The sequence below is a fragment of the Pseudorca crassidens genome, chromosome 14 (genome assembly GCF_039906515.1).
Source record: "Pseudorca crassidens isolate mPseCra1 chromosome 14, mPseCra1.hap1, whole genome shotgun sequence".
NCBI lineage: Eukaryota > Metazoa > Chordata > Mammalia > Artiodactyla > Delphinidae > Pseudorca > Pseudorca crassidens.
Window position 1 is genome coordinate 83,981,582 of NC_090309.1, and position 14,356 is coordinate 83,995,937.

The window sequence follows — 14,356 nt, forward strand, 5'->3', positions numbered from 1 at the left end:
TTTACACTTCACTTTCATCTCTTGGGTCTTTACTGATGTTCATCATAATTATTAGGGTTATTATGAGCTTGAGCCTAAGTTATTTATACATGGTAATGAGCATACATTCTTTTTTATTAAGGTATTTTCTAAATTATTAAAATGAAGGCTGTTTTTAAAAAAGGAAGCATTACACATGCTCAGTAAACAATCTGGTCCATTCATTTATTAAGTGCCTAATACAGCCAAGACACTTCACACCTTTATTAAGGTAACATACTACTGGTATGACATCAGATGCTGCTGGCTGGACGGATTTTGTTTTTGCTGTTTTTAGCTGATTAACTGTTAGGATTCTGAGTTGCAGTAAATCTTATCAGGCCAAAAATTGTCCTTTACTCTTTGAGGTTGCTGATGTTTCTATTGCAAAATGACGAGCTGAAGATTTTTTCTAAACCATGTTATAGTAAGTTAGCTTTAAATCATGTGTATTTCACTGTATCAACTAGTAGAATGAATTAGTTTTTAAAATTGTGGTAACATGTACATAACATAAAATTTACTGTTTTAACCATTTTTAAGTGTACAGTTCAGTGGCATTGATAACATTCACATTATTGTGCAAGTATCACCACTATCCATCTCCAGGACTTTTTCATCTTTCCAGACAGAAATTCCAAGAATTAATTTTTTCTTTGTTTTAATAAATTTATTTATTTATTTGTTTATTTTTGGCTGCATTGGGTCCTGTTGCTGCCCGCGGGCTTTCTCTAGTTGTGGCGAGCGGGGTCCACGCTTCGTTGCAGTCCACGGGCCTCTCATTGCGGTGGCCTCTCCTATTGCAGAGCACGGGCTCCAGGCGCACAGGCCTCAGTAGTTGTGGCAGGTGGGCTTCAGTAGTTGTGGCACACGGGCTCAGTAGCCGTGGCACATGGGCTCAGTTGCTCCGCGGCATGTGGGATCCTCCCGGACCAGGGCTCGAACCCGTGTCCCCTGCATTGGCAGGCGGACTCCGAACCACTGCGCCACCAGGGAAGTCCCCAAGAATTAATTTTTAAAAGAGTGTTATAAAAACATATTTCCTGAAATAATGGTGTGGATCACTTTAAAGATTTGAAACCTTACCCTTTAGCCTTCATGTCACAACTGATCATTGTTTTACTGCAAATGGCATTTCTTTTGGTTTTATTATAGAAAATATTTTTCCTTGAACAGAGAAAATTTAAAGTAATATAATCTGATAAAAACATAGTCACAAATCTTATTTACTTATTCAGGAGCTTAGAAAGTACCATTTAAAATTGTATACTGCCTAAGATGACAAAAGTAAGAAGATGAAGTATACCAGAAATTACTGTATAATAGTTACTCTATGGGTACTGTAGGCTAGGCCTAGAAGGTAAAACTATTTGTTGGAAAAAATATTATATAACATGTAAAGTGCTTAGCTCAATGCTTGGTACATAGTAGTGCTCGTTAAATTTAGCTCACTTCTGTGTGCATTTAGCATATTTCTAGGTAAGTGCTTTATATTTCCTTTGAAAAGGAAAAGGTTTTATTGGCAACTATTTCTTGCTATAAAATTCTGAATGAGTAGCCTTATCTTTTGAATTTGCCATCAGAAAAGTGCTTGCAGTCATCAGGCATAGCTAGAACTGGATTCCAAGACTGTCCGTAGAGAGACTAAATTGTCTTTTTTTCTCTGCATCGTCTCGTTTTATGGAGGCTTTATGTGGGTCCTTAAGATTAATCTGAAGAGAATATATCCCTTTGTGGTTGCAGATTGTGAGTTTCTTGGTATTATTTAAAAATAGAGTTTTGAGAGAGATTTGCTTCTGTAATACTTTTTTTTTTTTTTGGAGGGAAGGATTGTCAGTAGTATGCTTTTGCAGTGTTTGAAACTTTTGGGTAAATACCCATGTTTTGTTATCAAGACTAAGCTTCTGATACTGCTTACCCAAATATTATGGTAAAAAGAATTGTCCTTTAGTATTATGATGGAGAGATGTCTTTCTAAAGGTCTGTGCTTTTGTGTTTTGATTTATTTTTTTAGGAGAGTAAATGATTGTTATAACCTGTGGGATTCAGGCTTGGGTAAACTGTTCCATAAAGCTGGTGTTGATGGGGAAAGGTGATTAAAAATTTACTTATGATTTTCAGCCACTTAGAATACAAAACACTTTGATTTTATTATACCTGTGAACTATGTGAAAGTATTTCTTATCACAGTGCTAAGATTTTCAGCTTGGTGATGGTTATTTGCTTATTTAAAATAAAATTGTATATGCATTTTCCCCCCACTATATAACAAGTGTGACTATCATAAAGATACAAAAGTGAAATAGAATAAAAATTGAATAAAGAAGGTTTTATATGTGTTGTTCTTTTGTGAAATAAACGTTGGGCATTTATAGCATAAATGGGATTATATTACTTTGAAACTTGCATTTTGATGGTCAGGAAATCTTTAAAGAAAATGAATTAGCTAGAGAGGTTGAAAAAAGTAATGTATAGAATTTACTAGTTAGGTGAAGTTGAACCCCTTTGAAAGTACAGGTCCACAGTCCCTCCCCCACAGTTCTGATATATAAAGAGCTCTGAAAACCTAGTTTTTGGTAAAACTTATTTGATGTAGCATCTGACCTGATCTGATGTTACAGTATTTTAGGTGATTCATCTCTCTTGGTGTAAATAGTAATAGCTTTCCCTGGAGAAATATTAGTGTTTGATTTCAGGGTGCTACCTCAGACTCCCCAGAGGGTTTTCGGGAATATACTGTATATAGTATATATACTTTATTACTAATCGAAAATCCAAAAAATTCTGAATTTGGAAACATCTTGCCCCACGGTAAGGCCAGCATAGACTAAGTAAGGAAATATTGACTTATATACACCTTAAATAGTTGCAAAGAAATAGTGGATAATTATCTTGAAGCCTAAGTTGTTGTTGTTGTCGTTGTTTTTGGTTGAGTCCTGATCAGATAGCTCTCTTTTCCCATTTCCAATTCTGAAGTATTCTAAACATACTAAGAGAATATAGCATGCAGATATGAATTATGAAACATAAAAAGGAAGCATTCATGAAATCACTGCTCAAGTTAATGAATAGAACACTAACCTATTGAAGTTACCCGTATTCTGCTGCTGCTGAATTCAGTCTTCTTTCATCCTCTCTCATCTGCTACCTGGAACATTTTTTTTTTTTTAATCATTTCCTTTATTTCATAGATTACCACATTAGTATGTATTCCTAAACAATATTGTTTAGTTTTTCTTTTAACTTTATAAAGGGTTAACATCTGTGTATATTCTTTTGTGACTTGCTTTTTCACTCAGAATTACTCACATTGTGGTTTATTAATTTTCACTCATACCATAAACCATAATATATTGCTTCAATCTACTTGATGGATATTTAGATTATTTTTCATTTTTTTGCTATCATGGAAAGTGTTGTGATCATTCTTGGAGCCCATGTGAAGTTTCTGTAGGCTAGGATATATATCTAGGAGTGGAATTGTTGGGTTTTAATATATTCTGTGTTCAACTTAACAAGGTAGGGTTTAAGTTTTCCCCCAGCGTTTTACTATGGAAAATTTCAAAGTATAGTGAAATTCAAAGAATTGATAATAAACATCCATATACTTATCACCTAATTAATAGCTTGCTATATTTGCTTTATTATATCTAGCCATCTCTTATTTCATCTATCAATACATCTTTTATTTTTGATTCATTTAAAGTAAGTTGCAGATGTGGTACACTTCTCCATTAAACACTTAAGCATGCATTTCATTAAGTAGAGTTTTTTCCTTTAAAGATTAAATTTACATACAATGAAACAAATCTTAAGTATCGCATTGATGAGTTCTGACAAATGCACACATCCGTGTAATGCAAATCCTTATTGAGATATAGGACACTCTTATCAACCTAGAAATCTCCCTCATATGCCTTTTCAGCTAATTCTACACCCCATTCTCTTGGAGTCAGTCGCTCCTCTGATTTGTTTTTGGGGGGGGTAACTAAAGATTACTTTCATCTTTTCTAGAACTTCATATAAATGGAATCCTATATAGTATGTACTCTTTTATATCTGGCTTCTTTAGTTCAGCATAGTTTTTGAGACTAATTCCTGTTATTTTGCGTATCAGCAGTTTGTTCCTTTTTTATTGCTAACTAGTGTTCCATTATGTGTATATACCACAATTTATTAGGCATCTTCTGTTGATGGATGCCTGGGCTGTTGTCAGGTTTTGGCTATTTTGTATATAGACTTCGGCTGTTAATAAACTTTGCTGTGAACAATCTTGTAGTAAGCTTTTGTGAGGTCATATTTTCATTTCTCTTGAGTTAAATATCTAGTAGTGGAATTACTAGGTCTTAGGGTAGGTGTATGTTTAGTTTTTTTAGAAAAATGTCAGATATCTTCCCCAAATGGTCATATTTTACATTAACACAGCAACCTAGGAGAGTTCCAGTTCCTCCCCAACACTGAGTCTTAAATTTTAGCCGTTCTGTGGGTGGGTAGTAGTATTTCATTGTGGCTTTAGTTTGCATTTCTCTGATGACGAATGATGTACTTTTTTATGCACTTAACTGGCCATTTGTATATCTTCATTTGTGAAGCATCTGTTCAGATATTTTGCCCATTTGAAAAAATTATGTTCTTTCTTTTTGAGCTGTACAAGCTCTTTATATATCCCAGATACCAGTTCTTTGTCAAATATGTGGCGTGTCTGTTTCTTTAATCACATTTTTTCATGGTTATTGCTTTTTCTGACTAAGAGACTGTTGCCTATCCCCATGTCACAAGAAATTTTCCTTTCCTTTCTTTTAGAAGCTTTATAGGTTTACTTTTAGGTCTGGGATATGTGTTAAGCCAGTTTTAGTTTGGGGTCAGGGTTCATTTCTTTCCCTCATATTCCCCAAATCCAGTTATTTTGACTGTCGAACAGCATTTTTTCCTAGGTTTATTGAGATATTATTGACATTTAACACTGACAGTTGATACACATGTATTGCCAGCTGTTTACCACAGTAAGGTTAGTTAACACACCCTTTACCTCTCATAATTACCATGCTGTTGTTGTTGTTGTGTTGAGAATATTTAAGATGTACTCTCTTAGCAACTTTCAGGTCTACTGTACAGTATCATTAACTATAGTCACCAGCACCAGTTTTCAAAAAAATATTTTTCTTTTTCTTGTTGGATTGCCTTGCTTGGCACCTTTGTCAGAAATCAGTTTACTGATAGGTGCACTTTTTATTTGCTTTTTTATCACCTTAGTAACTATATCAAGTCTTCACTCATGGTTCTCCTGTTTAACCCATGCTCTGTTCAGAATTCTTTTTTAATTTTTTAATTTTTAATTTATATCATTTTACCTGAAGGAAATGGGCAGGCAACCATGGTTGAGACAGGGAAACATAGATTTTATTGTTTGAAGTGAAGTAAGATTTGTTATTTTTTAAATTATAAAAATAGTATGTTCTTATTGTAGAAAATTTAGAGAATAAAGAAAGGTATAAATGCAAGCGACCCTTCTACATAGTCTCCTCACATAGAGATAACCAGTGTTTAACATTTTGGTGTAAATATCTGTCTGAAAAAATTAAAATGTAAAAGAAGTAAAATTACGCTATATATGTGCTTTGTCGTTGTTTTTAACACTTAATGAATAATAGAAGCTTTTATGTAGTCACATTTATTAGTCTTCTCACTGTAGAGTGATTTCTGGCTTAGATGTCATGCTTAGGACATTCTCCATTATCAAGATTATGATATCATAGACCTGAATTTTCTTTTAGTACTCTAATGGTTTTATTTTTTTATTTTTTATTTTTTTTTGCGGTACGCGGGCCTCTCACCGCTGCGGCCTCTCCCATTGCGGAACACAGGCTCCGGACGCACAGGCCCAGCGGCCATGGCCCACGGGCCCAGCCGCTCCGCGGCATGCGGGATCATCCCGGACCGGGGCACGAAGCCGCGTCCCCTGCATCGGCAGGCGGACTCCCAACCACTGCGCCACCAGGGAAGCCCTGGTTTTATTTTTAATGTTACTTTTATTTCACTTGGAATTCTGATGGAAAGTATGAAGTAGGGGTACAAAGATTTTATCAGGAGATTTGTCTAAGTATCAGCACTAGAGTTCCCAAAATATTAGTTGGGAGCCTCTGTTTATATTTCTGTATTGTCATATAACTTTCTGTTTGGAGGGTGGTGCTTGGGGGAATAGAGAGGGTAATGATTATAGGTTTGGTCTCCACTTGAGCTTCTTGAGTTTCTTCATGGAAATTATACAACTTTGCAACTATACTTAAAATCCTATTCTGTGCTTATATATATATATATATACATATATTCCAAAAATATATAAATATGAGCTGTTAGTGATAAGGGTTACTGGTAAAGAGAATGTGGATGACTGAGAGCAGCTTATTATAATATAGCCTTTGGGGGGAAGAAAACCACAAAATAACATTTTCATTGGTAGCTTAGCTTATTTTATAGAGCTTAATATTTATTTATTTTAAATATTTATTTATTTATTTGTTTGCACCAGGTCTTAGTAGCACTGGCAGGCGGGCTCCCTAGTTGCGGCTTGCCAGTCCCTTAGATGTGGCATGCGAACTGTTAGTTGCAGCGTGCATTTGGGATCTCATTCCCTGACCAGGGATCGAACCCGGGCCCCCTGCATTGGGAGCACGGAGTCTTATCTATTGCGTCACCAGGGAAGTCCCTAATATTTAAATTGATGTGAAATCGTGGTGGCATTTGGGACTCTACTAAAACTGTCTCTTCTCACTTTATCCTTTTTTTTTTTTTTTTTTTTTTTTGCGGTACGCGGGCCTCTCACTGTTGTGGACTCTCCTGTTGCGCAGCACAGGCTCTGGACGCGCAGGCTCAGTGGCCATGGCTCACGGGCCTAGTCGCTCCACGGCATGTCCCCTGCATCGGCAGGCGGACTCTCAACCACTGCGCCACCAGGGAGGCCCTCACTTTATCCTTGATTGGAGTCATTCTCCTTTCCTCTCATCTGTGTCATCTGTACTTTTTTTTCCTTTGAAGTATGATTAAATTACAGAGATATATTTGTAAATTCTTCATTTCAGTGTCCCAGATGACCCTCACTTATCTTTTTAGAAAGCATTTGGGTTTAGCATTTCTGTGTTTATATGTGTATGTGTGTGTATGTGTGTGTGTGTGTGAGTGTGTGAGAGAGAGAGACAGAGACCGACAGAGACAGAGAAAAAGGAAATATTGAGGTTCACTTTTGGTTCATCATTGATAATCCTTTGGGGAATGTTTCAAAGTCCAAGAATGATTATGGTTTGTTGCTTCATTTTGGTAAGGTATGGATTTTTCAGGTCTGATATCTGAAGTGCTCTATAATTTTATTTTTGGTTATAGTTAACTGATCACTTAGTACTCAGTGTGTAATTTCTTTTATTCTCTAAAAGAGTTTCAGACTTTTTAAGTTTTAAAGCAACTGATAGAAATTTTCTTTATTTTCAAGAGATTATAGACTTGGAACTAATTTTTAACATTTCATTGTTGGGGTTATTTTTTATGCCATGGAAATGAATAGTAGAGCCTCCTATTACTTTATTTAGATAGAAACGGAGCAGAGCAGGGTTGGCATTATCTTAATTACCTGGATGTTTTTGATGAGGAATGCTTAAGAAACCAAGTTTAGTCTTATGTACTTCTTGGCTTTTGAGTTTATTTAATGGACAGAATACAAGCTCTTTTAGGACCTGGGTCTTTTTTGTCTTCCTCTTGATATGTCTTGTAAATATTTGTTGAATAAACTAACAAATAATTCTTTTTTAAGTAACAGGAGTGATAAACTGTAGAAATATATCCCTGCTTGAAGAGATACTAAAGTATTCCCCAAGTAAAAATTTTGGTATATGTTCTTGTCACTTATTTCTTATCTCTCTATGGGAAGGAAAATAAGTAAACGTGTATATGCAGAGAGGATATGGGTGATAGAATTAATTGGAAGGTTTGGGTGGTAGAATCAATTGGAAGTCAAGCAGGAAAGTGAATTGTGATTTGAATATTTTCTGGATTGTGCTGAAGCAGTTTGTCTTGGAAAGTATTTAAGCTTTTATTCAGTGTTTTAGGTGAAGTAAAAACAGCTCATGTGGACTGAACAACCTTTATCATTTATCATGTGTCTTCTGTTCTCTGTACCCCCTAACTTTTCTTCTGGTTAAACATATCCAGTTCCTTCTTACGTACCTAGGTGATGCCTGTGTTGAAACAGCGTTTCATGAGTAAGGGCAAATGAAATGCTGGTGGTGTGTTCGCAGGGTGAAATTCCTTAAAATGGCATGTTCGCTGTGATTAATGGTAAGGCAATATTCGTTAACAAAATTAAAAACAAAGCCAAAGGGCATGAGAGATTTTGATCAGGATTCAAGAGTGTTATTACAAGTCACTATGAATGACTGTTTTGAAAACTTTTCAGATATTATCAGGCATTCTGATTACTAGCCCCAGCCAACCACTGATTCTGTTCTGTTTCAATAAATTTTTCTTTTCTGGAAATTCCATACAAATAGAATGACACAATATGCAGTCATTTGTTCTGGCTTCTTTCACCTAGCATAATGTTTTTGAGGTTCATCTACGTTGTAGCATATATCAGTACCTTGTTCTTTTTTTTTTTGTGGTATGCGGGCCTCTCACTGTTGTGGCCTCTCCCGTTGTCTGGACGCGCAGGCTCAGCGGCCATGGCTCACGGGCTTAGCCGCTCTGCGGCATATGGGATCTTCCCTGACCGGGGCACGAACCCGTGTCCCCTGCATCGGCAGGCGGACTCTCAACCTCTGCGCCACCAGGGAAGCCCAGTATCTTGTTCTTTTAAATTGCTGAATAATATTCCATTGCATAGATATACCACATTTTGTTTATGAAATTACTTTAATGTCTTTATTTCTCTTGGCTAGATTGCAAGGAGTGGGATTGCTGGGTCATATGGTAAGCTTGTGCTTAACTTTTAAGGAGTGAACAAAACGTTTTCCAAAGTGGCTGCACCATTTTACATTCCCACCAGCAATGTATGAGGGTTCCAGTTTCTCTACATCCTTAGAGAACGCTTGGTGTGGTCTGTCTTTGTGATTATAGCCATTGTAGTGCATGTTGCTAATGACACGTGAGGCTGAACACAATTTCACGTGCTTGTCAATTTTGCTTGTTCTTTTGATATTTTACTAATCTACCGTGAATGTGGTATATAAAAGTTGTTTAATTTTGTATGCCACAGGCGAATTCTGATGTTTAAAAATAGAATGTGTATAAATACAGATCACAGCCCTTTGTAGGTGGAATTATCCTACTGACTAGTGCCTCTGCTAGTGTCTCCACTAGTGCCTCCTAATTAATACTAGGCTTTTTTTCTTTTAAACCCTGTTATGGTACCTTTTTCTTCCAAGTAATGTATGAGCCTTGGTGAGCTGTGTAGGCCCTGTAATGGCAGTAGAGTCTCTACTAGTTGGGTTATTCTTAAGCTAAAGTTGAAGTACTCCTGACATACGTATGGCCTTTAAATGTTTCTCCATTCTGCTTTGTGCTCATCTTTTTTTTTTCATTATTTTGAGCATCTTGAAGTAAGCTTATTTCTCTCTTGTTGACCCAACATTCATCTTTATACTTTTCTGTTTTTTTTCTTTTTTTTTGCGGTACGCGGGCTTCTCACTGTTGTGGCGTCTCCCGTTGCGGAGCACAGGCTCAGAGGCCATGGCTCACGGGCCCAGCCGCTCCACAGCATGTGGAATCTTCCCGGACCGGGGCACGAACCCGTGTCTCCTGCATTGGCAGGCGGACTCTCAACCACTGTGCCACCAGGGAAGCCCTATACTTTTCTGTTTTACATGAAGATCAGGCAACAATTCTTAGCATCAGTTTAGTAACTTGGTTCCTTTGAGGGTGGATGATAACTATTGCTATTTAAAACGCTGTATATTACGTTCATCTTTTGGTTTATTCTTTGAGTACCCACCTGAATTTAACAACGAAAAAAAGGTTCTTCTTGTTTGTAGGTGGCATTGGATATTGATTTTGGGGATTACCTTATGTGCAAAGTTTTGGAACTTAACCAAAATAGTGTTCTTTTCAGATATAACAGTAACTGCCTTATTTGTGCATTCTGTATCAGGATATGACGCTACTGTTTCACCTTGTATTTCAGTATGATTCCTTTAGAAGTCATAAAAGTATGCTTATTGAAATTGAAGTTTTCGCTTTAGCTTTAGTTTAGATGATTGTATTTTTTTTTTTTTTTTTTTTTAGTTTTTATTAGAGATAACCACATGTGGGACTTTTTTTGAGCATTGAAGGGAAAATTTAGGAAATAATTCTTTTTGTTTGTTTGTTTTTGTTTTGTTTTGTTTTTTGCAGTATGTGGGCCTCTCACTGTTGTGGCCTCTCCCGTTGCGGAGCACAGGCTCCGGACGCGCAGGCTCAGTGGCCATGGCTCACGGGCCTAGCCGCTCCGCGGCATGTGGGATCTTCCCGGACCAGGGCACGAACCCGTGTCCCCTGCATCGGCAGGTGGACTCTCACCACTGTGCCACCAGGGAAGCCCGGAAATAATTCTTTTAATGTTTAAGATGCTTTAATATATTAAAGATGAATTTAAAAAATTTTTGGTCATAGTGATATTTATTTTTCTACAAGGAAAGTGCACTAGCACAGTTGTCATGCACTTTGAGGCCTGCAAGGTGTAGTGAAATGTGTTTTTGTATGTTGAAACCCTGTAAAAATATTTAAAGTATTATATGTCTAAACATTAGTATGATTTTGAAAAATGCTTTACCTTTTGGGGATAACTTATAGAGTTACAGTTTGTGGCACTTGAGACTTTTGTGCATTGAATAAATAGGGCCATTTTTTATTGTGTTACAAAGTGGATAAAGTTCAGGTTGAAGTTGAATGGTTAAAAATGGTGTATTATGGTTGACTAGTGTGCCTTTGTTAAAAGAATCAAAATTTAAAAAATATTTTCTTCATGGACCATTAGATTTCATCAAGTGCTGCTAACAGGTTATATAGCCAGCATCTATGGGAATTAGCAAAGAATAGGGGAAAAGATATCAAGGTTGCGATTTTGTTTCAGGGAAATGATATGCCAAGTCAGAAATTGGGAAAAGAGATAATGCAAAATGTAGTATTAATATTAATAACAATATTCCATCTATTCTAAATTTAGAAAAGTTTGGAGTTACCTGAATATTTGGAGTTGCTTTTAAATATCTAAAACACAGACTTTGAATTTTTATACTGGGTTTCCATGATTATATTTCCCAAAATATAATCACTGAAATTAGTATGCAAATGAAATAATGACGAATTTTTTCTCTGAACTTTAAATGCATGGTATGATCCTACATTAGTTGCATTCAACGTGAAACAATTTTTCTTTTTGTTTTACATTCTTTCAAAAAGGTAATCTTAAACTTTAATTTAATAAATGCATTGGAAAAATTTCCCTACTGGATTAAAATAAAAGGGGAGAATATATTCATATATCTGGAAATTTAAAAACTTAATACCAATACAGTTTATGTCTTAGCTCTTAGAGGTCCTTTTAGTTAAGATTTTTCTAATCTATATCTGCTAAAGCCAATGGCTAAGGCAGTAATTTTCAAACCTCGTTATACATAGGACTCAACTAGAGATTTTTAGAAATATTGATGCCTGGAATCCACCCTCACCCGTTCTAATATAATTGGTATGTGGTGTGACCTGGGGATCGGGAGATTTAAAAGTTCCACATCTGATTCTCAAGTGCAGGAAAATGTGGGAACCACTGAGCTGAGAGGTGCAGTATTCAAAGATTGGCAGAGGGTCCATTGGGTGCAAAAGGTATCTGAGAAAAGGAGGATTTTTTTTTCTTCTTTTATATTTATGGCTCAGAGAGGCTTGAATGAAGCCAGAAAGTCAGAATTACCTGATGAAAGCCAGAATCACAGCTAGGGTGCTTGGTGGAAATGGTGTCAGATCTTGTGATTTAGATTGTCTATAGTGGGGCCAGGAATTTGCATTTAAACAAGCATGTCAGTTGATTCTTTTTTTAAAAAATAAATAATTAATTATTTTTCGGTGTGTTGGGTCTTTGTTGCTGTGTGCGGGCTTTCTTTAGTTGTGGTGAGCAACTACTTCGTTGTGGTGCGCGGGCTTCTCATTGCAGTGGCTTCTCTTGTTATGGAGCACGGGCTCTAGGCGAGCGGGCTCAGTAGTTGTGGCTCCAGGGCTCTAGAGCACAGGCTCAGTAGCTGTGGCGCATGGGCTTAGTTGCTCCGCGGCATGTGGGATCTTCCCGGACCAGGGCTCGAACCCGTGTCCCCTGCATTGGCAGGTGGATTCTTAGCTCTGCGCCAGGGAAGTCCCATCTCAGTTGATTCTGATTCAGGTAATCTTCAGGTCAGAGTTTGAGAAACACTATGTGTTGCTTCTTATACTGATTGAAAAAAGCCAAAATCAAATGGTTGAGATCTCTGGCACACAGAATTGTGTATGTGGAAAACGCTGGCGTATGGAGGGATGCCAGATTTTCTGAAATATCAAGTGTCATCACATTTTGTATCTTTTTTTAGAGCTCCATAGGAATCAGACCAAGGCTTTTCTTTTTCTCATTTTAGAAGAAAATTTAACTTGCTGAGCTTTTATGAAAGGAGAATCAGACAAGATACACCAAAGAGAAATAAAAAAAATTTTATTGTAGTAAAATATACACAATACAAATTTCAATGTAGAAATGTTATCATTACATCTTACCCTTCAGTGGGAAATATAGTCTACAGAGACTTACTGTCCTAGAAATATATAATCCTGATGTTTTACATTTAACAAATGACGATGGGAAAATAGTGACAGTCTTTTTATTCCCTGACAGTTGATTTAATTTAGGAAGAAGAATTTCACTATAAAAGTATGGTCCTTCAGAGAATAGCACCTAAAGCAGGATGGTTTATATGTCTGTGATTGTTATCTGTGTTGAAAAAAATAATAAAATCATTCAAAAATTATTTTGTGGTCTCTTTACAAGCAAGCAAAAAAATATTGTAAAATATTCAAAACCCTTGTATTAAACTATTTTGAAATTTTATTTTCAAAGCAGCCTTCAAGTCATTGGTTACATTAATAGTCTTCTTATTAACATGTTACTGTTTAGATTTTTTAAAAGTATACATTCTTTGCAATTATTTCTCTTCACATCATTTAAAATTAGAGATATCCAGATGATTCATAGGCAGTGTTTAAGATATCCGTAGTTTTCATTCACTAAAGTATTTGTATATCAGATTTCCTGTTCTTAGGCCATTTTAATTTTGGTGGTTAAGGGATATGTGCATATTTCATACATTTGAAAATTAAAATTTGCATTTATTGATTCTTGTCAAAATAGTTAAGCTCTTAGAGGAATAGCAGTTGTGACTTGTCTTTTTTTTAGTGTTTGAAATCTTCAGCAACTCACTTTTTGTAGATTTTATCTTGTGGCTAATAAAACTGCATAATTGTGGCCAAGGCACAATTAACTAATACTTATGAGACTAGGGTGATACATAGGTAAGAGTATCTTTAAAGCCCTAAATTTTTGTGACAGTTTTATCTTTTAAAACATATCCATCCTTTCCAAATGATTGCTAAATAGAAAGATAACTACAAATGTGAAACATCTGAAATTGGGTGACCCTTCTTTTACTGCCTTAATATACTTCTGCTATTGTCTTTAGAAGTTTGTTACATATAATTTACTAACATTTCATTGGAAGTGTTTTTCTGATTTAGAAACATTTTACAATGATTAGTGATTAGAATCCCTATTCCATAATACCTCAGTATTTTATTGCTTTAGTCAGCTTTCTAAATCCTTGACAAAATGCAATTTAATTTGAGACTTCATGGTTCCTTATGCCATATCCATGCTAAAAAAATTTTAAGGTATTATTCCTGACTGTAGCTTAAGTGAAATATATTGCAAAATTTAAAATTAGATTATGAATGTGTTTTGTTAATCTTATATTCAGGCTAGTGAAAAACTTAGTCACAAAAGCAAGGTATTACATTATAAAAGAATGAGAAAACTGAACTAAAGGATTTTACTGGTAGTTCTGATAAACTATTTCTGCTGCAAGCATATATTTTTGTATAAAAGGGGAAGCTGTAAAATTACAAATTTTGAAGGCATTACTGAAAACAGATTTGTTTTCCACATTTAAGACATTTCCATAATAGGAAAACAACGGATGATACAAATAAAACTAAATTTAGAAATAATAAAAGGAAACTCTAGTACAAAATTGGCTTATGAAATTTCCTTCAGAGGGAAGTCATAAAGTAAAACACTTACATTTTTAAG

The 14,356-nt window shown here is 35.7% G+C and overlaps 1 protein-coding gene across 1 annotated transcript in view; it reads left to right on the forward strand.

Annotated features, from left to right (window-relative positions):
- The window catches only part of ROCK2 (Rho associated coiled-coil containing protein kinase 2), a 137,284-nt gene that overhangs the window by 1,642 nt on the left and 121,286 nt on the right, over window positions 1-14,356 (forward strand). The window lies entirely within an intron of this gene.